Raw genomic sequence first — 7732 nt, forward strand, 5'->3', positions numbered from 1 at the left:
TGAATGCATCTCTCCAGGTTTCTTATTCTCTTCACCATTTATTTTCATAAATGGTGGCACAATTACAATGCTTGTGAATGATGGGCAATGGCAGGCTGCAGCTTGGGTTGAGCTTGGTTTGTCTTCCTGCTGGCCTGCACAAGGTTTCACCTAGGCCTAGCAAAGCCTTTCTCTTAGGAATAAAAATATTCAGTCTACAGAAAGGGGATTAGTTAGCTTGGCAGAAGCGTGTAATAAAAATAGTTGTGGTTTGTCCTCTATTGAAGTAACACTACAGCTTGGTGATGCAACGCGGTTGCTAGCAAAAAAAACAAATGCTGTTTCTGGGACAGCAGAGGGGTTGTTGCTTGGAAAGTAGTTAATCGGTGTTCTTTGTCACAAGATGCATCTTGGTGACTTTTTTAGGGGAAAATGAGATGTCTGTGGGGTGCAGGTGTCTGCTGTGTACAGAGGCATTCCTTGCTGGTCCTTGAGAGGAAAGACTTGGTGAGTATTYGTCAGGGCTAATGTCTCCACATCAACATCAGAACCATCTTATTTATCAGCAGTAATGAAAAACCAAAACTTTCTCTGGAGTTCTGCCCTAATCCCATCACTTTTTCTTTTATTCATCTTAAGATAAAATAATCCAGGCTTTTAAAAAAACAGACTTCTCTTAGATCTTTTCCTAATGTAAGCCCTTTTCCTGGGCATCCTGCCTCTTTCGCCATTATCAGGTAGGAACCRTAGTGTAAGAGCAATTAAAGGCTGAAGTTGCATGGTCTCAGTGGGGACCTGCACTGTCAAAAAAATAAGGCAATTACAGAGGCAAAAGCTTAATGCAAGTCTCCTGGAGCATCCTATTGATGAGTTTCTGCAGTTGCCTGCAAGTTATTTAGGAAACTTTTAATCTTCTGTTTGATACTATCATTTCTCCGTACTATTTCTTAGATTTCTGCAATGAACCATGTTTAAATGGTGAATTGGAAGATCCAGTCTCTTCTGAAAAGGAGGAGCGGTGCGAGGTAAAGCTGCTCTTGGGTATTGCAGCAGTCGGGGCTGCGGATTAGCACCACTGAACTTCCAGACTCCATAGACAGACACTGATGGTAAATTGTGGAGGTCTGCAAATCAAAGAAAGGCTTGCAAGCCTTTGCTTTAGGCTCTCATATGWATTTAGAATTTATTTTGAGTCATTTAACTGCCTTGCAAGTGTATTCAAACACCGATTTCAGGAGGCGAGTGTAAACTAGTCCCTAAATTAGACATCTTTTAAGGTCTTTCTTAGCTTATGCTGGTGTAGTGTTCTCATTTCCTCAAGAYAGCAATGACGAGGGGACGTTTTCTTCTATTACTGGCAAGTATCATCTTTGCTAGATTTCCACTGGGATGAAATACTATCGGAAGTCGTAGTGGATTCCCTTTCAGTACACTGCTGGCAAGGATCCTTGTGAGGGCTTTCTTCTGAATAAATTCTTGGCAGAGCTCTTCATAATGAGATTTCCATTGAATAAACTGTTAGCAGAGCACCTTTTGAGTCAATTCAGATAGTTAGTCGAGAGCCTTGAATTTGGTCTCTCACTGTGTCATTAGGTAGTAGTGTAATGTCTCCTCTCTGTGTCTGCAAAATAAGTGTGTTGGCACCTACACATCTCTCCAACCAAGCCAACATCCCTCCAACCTTCAAAAAGGCCAACTACAGGCCGGTCAGCCTCACCTCCATCCCTGGAAAGGTGATGGAGCAGCTCATCCTAGAGAGCATCTCTAGGCATACGAAGGAGAAGGAGGTGATGAGGAGTAGTCAGCATGGATTCACCAAGGGGAAGACATGTCTGACGAACTTAATAGCTTTCTATGATGGGATGACTGGCCAGCTGGAAAAGGGGAGAGCCGTGGATGTTGTCTACCTTGACTTCAGCAGGGCTTTTAACACCGTCTCCCATAATATCCTCATAGGAATGCTCTGGGAGAGTGGTCTGGATGAGTACATAGTGAGGTGGATCGAGAACTGGCTGGATGGCAGAGCTTGGAGCGGGGTAATACATGGGGCCGAGGCCAGTTGGAGGCCTATGGGCAGTGGTGTCCCCCAGGGGTCAGTACTGGGCCCGGTGCTGTTCAACCTGTTCATCAATGACCTGGACGAGGGCACTGAGTGCCCCCTGAGCAAGTTTGCAGATGATCCCAAGCTGGGTGGAGTGGCCGACACTCCGGAGGGACGGAGAGGGACCTGGGAGCCCTGGTTGACACCAAGTTAACCATGAGTCAGCAGTGCCCTCGTGGCCAAGGAGGCCAACGGGATCCTGGCTGCACCAGGAGGACGTTGCCAGCAGGTCAAGGGAGGGGATCCTGCCCCTCTACTCAGCTCTGGGGAGGCCAAACCTGGAGCACTGGGGGCAGTTCTGGGCTCCCCAGAACAAGAGGGACGTGGAGCTTCTAGAGAGGGTCCAGCGAAGAGCGACAAAGATGACTAAGGGACTGGGACATCTCTCGTATGAGGAGAGACTGAGTGAACTGGGTCTGTTTTCTCTGGAGAAGAGAAGGCTGAGAGGGGATATGATTAATATGCATAAGCACATGAAGGGGGAACATAGGGAGGAAGGGGCCAAGCTCTTCTCATTGGTGGCGAGTGACAGGACCAGGGGCAATGGGTGTAAGTTGCACCACAGGCAGTTCCATCTCCATGTGAGGAGGAASTTCTTCACTGTGAGGGTGCCAGAGCCCTGGCACAGGCTGCCCAGGGAGGCTGGGGAGTCTCCTTCTCTGGAGGTCTCCAAACCCCCCTGGATGCCACCCTGTGCCCCGTGCTCTGGGTGTTCCTGCTGGAGCAGGGGGGTTGGGCTAGATGATCTCTAGAGGTCCCTTCCAACCTTRAMYATTCTGTTATTCTGTGTTTCTGTGAACTCKGCGCTCTGCTGATGCTCAAGTGGCATTTGGAAATTATCCTGAGATCATCAGAGTGAAATAACTGAGTGAAATAACAAGAATATTGAGAATAAATGTGTTTGTGTCTGCATAAAGATGATAAGCTTGGTAATGTAATATAGTGCATGAAGCTGTATTAGAGCCAGTATATTGCATGTGTTATGTGACCATAGCCTTTCCAGGTGGGTTCCCTGGGTGATACCTGTCGCTCTGGTTGTGCTGGCAACAAATGAGTGTCAATGACTGGAGATAACTGTGTTCCATTCCCTCMTCTGTGTCCTTTCTGAAAAGGCAGTAGCAGGAGTCTGGGCACTGTAAACACAGTGCTCCTCTTTCTTCCTCCCAGATGTCCATTGCCTGTTATTCCAGTTTTCAACTGAATTTTGGAATTACGAACAGTCGGCTTTCATGCTACAAATCATAATGGGATTAAGCAGATAAGGGCATGTACAAAATGATTAGTGCTCTCCTGGGAGCTGCTAATGATTGTCAGAGGTGCTCACTGCAGGAGAAGTAACACAGACTGAGCTATGGTATTCAGAAAGAAACTTCAGCTTTTAACTCTAAATTTAAGASAGACTGTGGCTCTTAGGATAATAAGTATTGATTCTTCAGAGATGTGAGAATTATTAGGAATATGGATTTAATCAGAACTGGAGTTCTGGCTGTAGTGCAGCCGTTGCACATCAAACTGTACGTTTCAGTACCTTTCTTTTGATGAAGATGGGCATGCGAGATGAATGCCCATCAGAAGGCAGATTCTGATTGTATGCCTTCTGATTGTATGCAGACARGCTGCTCTGCAAAAAGCCCAAAAGCAAGGCTTTTGGCACAACCCAAAGAGAGTGTGTGGAAAGTGCCCTCAAGTTCCCTTGCTTGAACTGGAGACAAGCTCCTGGGCACAAGCTGGTGCACGAAGAGCCGTGAGTCCTGCCCAAACCTGCAGAACGCAGCTCTAACTCTCCCATCCTCAGAGATTCCTCCTGCTGCCCCAAGGAGAAAAAAAATGTTTTAGGAGAATCTTGAAGTGCAATTTTCTCTACATACCTCATTTTCTGCCAGATCAGTYACACCTATGTTCTAATACACGGCTGTGATACTACAGTGACTTGCAAAGCGCCATCCTGGGTGCCCTCATTGGTGTGAGAACAGCCAAGGCATGCAAGAGCTCAGCACTGCTTGCTTCTTCACTGACCTAAGCTGCTTGCAATATAACGACCTTACCAGGCAAGAGGGCCATGTGAAGATGGACCACTACAGTCCACCTGCACTTGTCCAAAAGCTGAGCTTTGTCTTCCACAGCAGTTGATCCCTCTCCTCAGTCACTTTCATTAACTTCCTACTTGACTTAGGAGGCTGGTGAGCACAAAGATGGACTCCTTCCTTTGGCTGGAAGCGTGGATGGAATTTAGAGAGGGTGAGGACGGAAGCTGTAAAAGATCTTGCTGTTATTCACCTTCATTGGGCAATGTACGTGCTGTAAAACGGAGTGGAGAGAAATTCATCACTGGTAATTGAGACAAGCTGCATGGAAAAAGAAACCCACAGGGGCCAGTATGGATTCGGATACTCATCTGGATTCAAAATGCAGGAAGCACATTAAGAGCAATGCCTAGGAACAAAATGAAGAAGTAAAACGGGGCAGAGGAATTCGTACCTCTCTGCTTAGCATTAAAATAAGATATTCTGGACAAGCAAGCACAGCATCTGCTACCTTTAATGGTAGCTTCCTGATGTAGCTCATAGATCTCATGGATGTAAATGCTGCAGAACACTGTAGATGGACCAAGCAGAGTTTACTGGGAAAGCTGCCACAATTCATAGCAGCAAAGTTGGCCTGGATGTCCTCATTAGAATGGGAGGCTTCAGCTGAAGAGCCAACCTGCTGTTGCTTGAGGTTGGCTCATGCTAGGCCAGGCTCTCCTGTCTGGCCTTGGGTCTGCACTAGCAGAGCTCCCATTGCCTTTTTTTCCAGAGATATGAATGAGCACAAATGGCTTATGCCAGAAATGTGTGGGTTTTTGTGCAGGACCTGTGAGCAAAATGAACAAAATAGATGCACAGTTCGGGTAGAAATCAGTTTGGAGTCCCCACCTCCTTCTAAACTCCCAGCCACCAAATAATTAAAATGTCCTGATGGAGAAGATGGGAAGGACGCTTGGGAGAGGTGGGTATAGAGAACATATCCAAATAGGTTTAAATCATATGCTTATTGAGGACAATGTGTGTTCTCTCTAATTCTTTGCTTGCCCTTGCTCTCTATCAACTCCTCAGGGACCGCAGAGCAATAATCAGCTTAATTAACGCGAAGAGGTAGCAGGAGCAAGGTGAAGCAATGCAGGAGGCTGAGGGGCTTCCTCTTGAGCACTACTCACATAGCTCCCGGTTGCTGCTGGACCTGCTCTTTCTAGAGCAGTATCTTGGGGCAAAGCAAGATGCAGAGCTGCTCYCAAGTTCTTTTTAGGAGCTCCTGAACTGAGGTTGGACAGAAAGCAGGACAAGGGAGGCAGCAAGGACTGGGCTGTGTGCTTATGTACTTACGGATTAGGTATTTCTTTGTTTTCTCATCTGAAAATGATCTTAGTTTGCCATTCTCTCTGGGAACCCCCGTGCCTCTAGGATATCTTATCGGCACAGGCACACAGCCACCTGCAGTCTTATTTTACCGTTTCCAGGGTTTCTTTATCATTGGGCATGACGACAGCTATTGATTTTATTTTTTTTCTTCTTCATGACCATCCCCTTGCCCTCCTGTAAGCCTGCAATTTCTTCTCACTTTGGAGGCTACCTTTCATCTTCTAGTGCCACACAGCTTTCTTCCCTGTGTTAATAAGAGATGATTTAGTAAACGCCATATCTAAGCATTGATGAAATCTAAGGTGAACCTTTATTCAATTAAACAGGCTTCAGGAGTGCAGCAGTCCCCTGGATTACTGTCTCAGAGCTGGCTGGCTGCGTGCAAAACCACTTCATAGCCACAACAACCACACAGGTTCTGCTGGCTTCAAGCTGCTAGCCCTCAGGTTGTCAAACCCTTAACAAAGTTCTCTCTGCTGTTCAGTAAATGAGCCAGTTTGCTGCTGGGCTGGTCATGAATGTGAATAAACAATAGTGAAGAGGACCTGTCTGGGGCAAAAGTGGTATTTGTGCCACGGTCTCATTAGTACTGCCCCGGGAAGAAGCTGTGGCATGGTCCTACCTGTCTGTGTGCATCGAATGAAGCCCTTGCAGGCTTGTTTTATTGCACATGTGCTTGGAGACACCCAGGACCTTAGCTGGATGTTTTGGGCATTTAGCTATTGGTTTAGGATGTGTCTTTTTTTTTTCCTAAATCAAAAAGCCCTTTGGTGCTCCAAGACTTATCCCATGTGAAAGCCCTTTTATAAACACTGTTCCTGTCTCTTGCCAGCCTTCCTGGGCTGAACGGAGCAGATCAAACTTGCTCTTGGTGGATGAYACTCAAGTAATATTGACAGGATGAGGCCTTGGTCTTATTTGTTCCTTGCAGGCAGAACCATACCAGGGCCAAATGTGCGTGCTGATAGTCTSGGGGGTTAACATGGCAAATTAAGGAGATCGATGTACTGTATAAATCCAGGAGGGTCAACCTCTCCCGTTGCGTGCCTGGGCATACAGATGAGATGTGTGGCAATAAATCCAAGTCTACAATTCCTATAGTGACATTAAAGATATTGCCAGGCTGCAGGGATAAATCAAAGGTTTTATCATTCCTTCATCACTAAACACTGCAAACTATTGATTAGGCACTGAAATGCCCAGGACTGCTTTTCATTAGCAGGTCTTTAGCAGCTGCAACTATTTCATCCTGTAAAATGGCTTGGCCCTTCTGCTTCTGCCCAGCCCTGGGTACCTCTATCTGAGGACACCACAGATGAGGATGAGTAGCACAGAAATACTATATTTCYTTCCATTAAAATTCAAGCGTGCTGTAGTTATTAAAATTAACAATTTGGGTGGGATACTTTAAAAAATATCTTGGCAAACAGCTCTAACTTAGAAATCCCAATTCTAATTTGACAGAAAATGATTATGCTTCCATAGCTATGACTTTTTTTTCCCCCCTTTCTTCCTACTCACATACATACRGTCTGCTGCAGGGTATCTGAAGGAAATGAGATGTACAGTCTGAGTTCCCTGGTAAAAGTCTATTTAAGTGATCAGCCATAGACTTGATGGGAATATTAGGCAGTAAAACAGGTTTTCTAGAAAATGAGATTGCCCCTGGCACCAGTAAATCCATTCAAAGACTCTAGAAAGTCAGGGGAATATGGTGACATTTGGGAAGCAATAGGTATTTTTCTTTCTTAATATTCCACCTGCTGAGAGACTGTAAATTAAATGCCATTTTGAAACACAGGGCCTAATGCTGCTCTTGCTCTTCTTTTATACCTGCTCTGCTCTTCCTTATTTCATTGCCTTTTAATCCCAAGAGTACCCAAGAGCTGTAGGGTCTCGGAGGCACTYGCATGGCCTGTCCCACACCTATATTGCTCTGTAGATCCTATAGGCATGCAAAACCCCTTGTTTGTGAGCAACAGGTGTGAAAAGGAGCAAGAAACTGATGTTTTCATTGTGTTTTGGTCCTGCCCAGCCTCCCTGGAGCACAGGAGGTGAGTGGAGGCTCTTGGAAAGGATCTCCCATCCTGGTAGCTCATCTCGAGCATCCACGGGGGGCTTGCCCTGCTCTGGCAGGTCCAAGCACATGAYGTTTTCTCTGAATGAGAACAAAATCAGATCTGTTGCCGTGTGCATTTCTAGTAAATTAAGCATTACGGGCACTGCACCTGCCCTCACCCCCTTGCATATGTTC

Source organism: Nothoprocta perdicaria, unplaced genomic scaffold (genome assembly GCF_003342845.1).
Source record: "Nothoprocta perdicaria isolate Ctin4 unplaced genomic scaffold, notPer1 scaffold_117, whole genome shotgun sequence".
Taxonomy (NCBI): domain Eukaryota; kingdom Metazoa; phylum Chordata; class Aves; order Tinamiformes; family Tinamidae; genus Nothoprocta; species Nothoprocta perdicaria.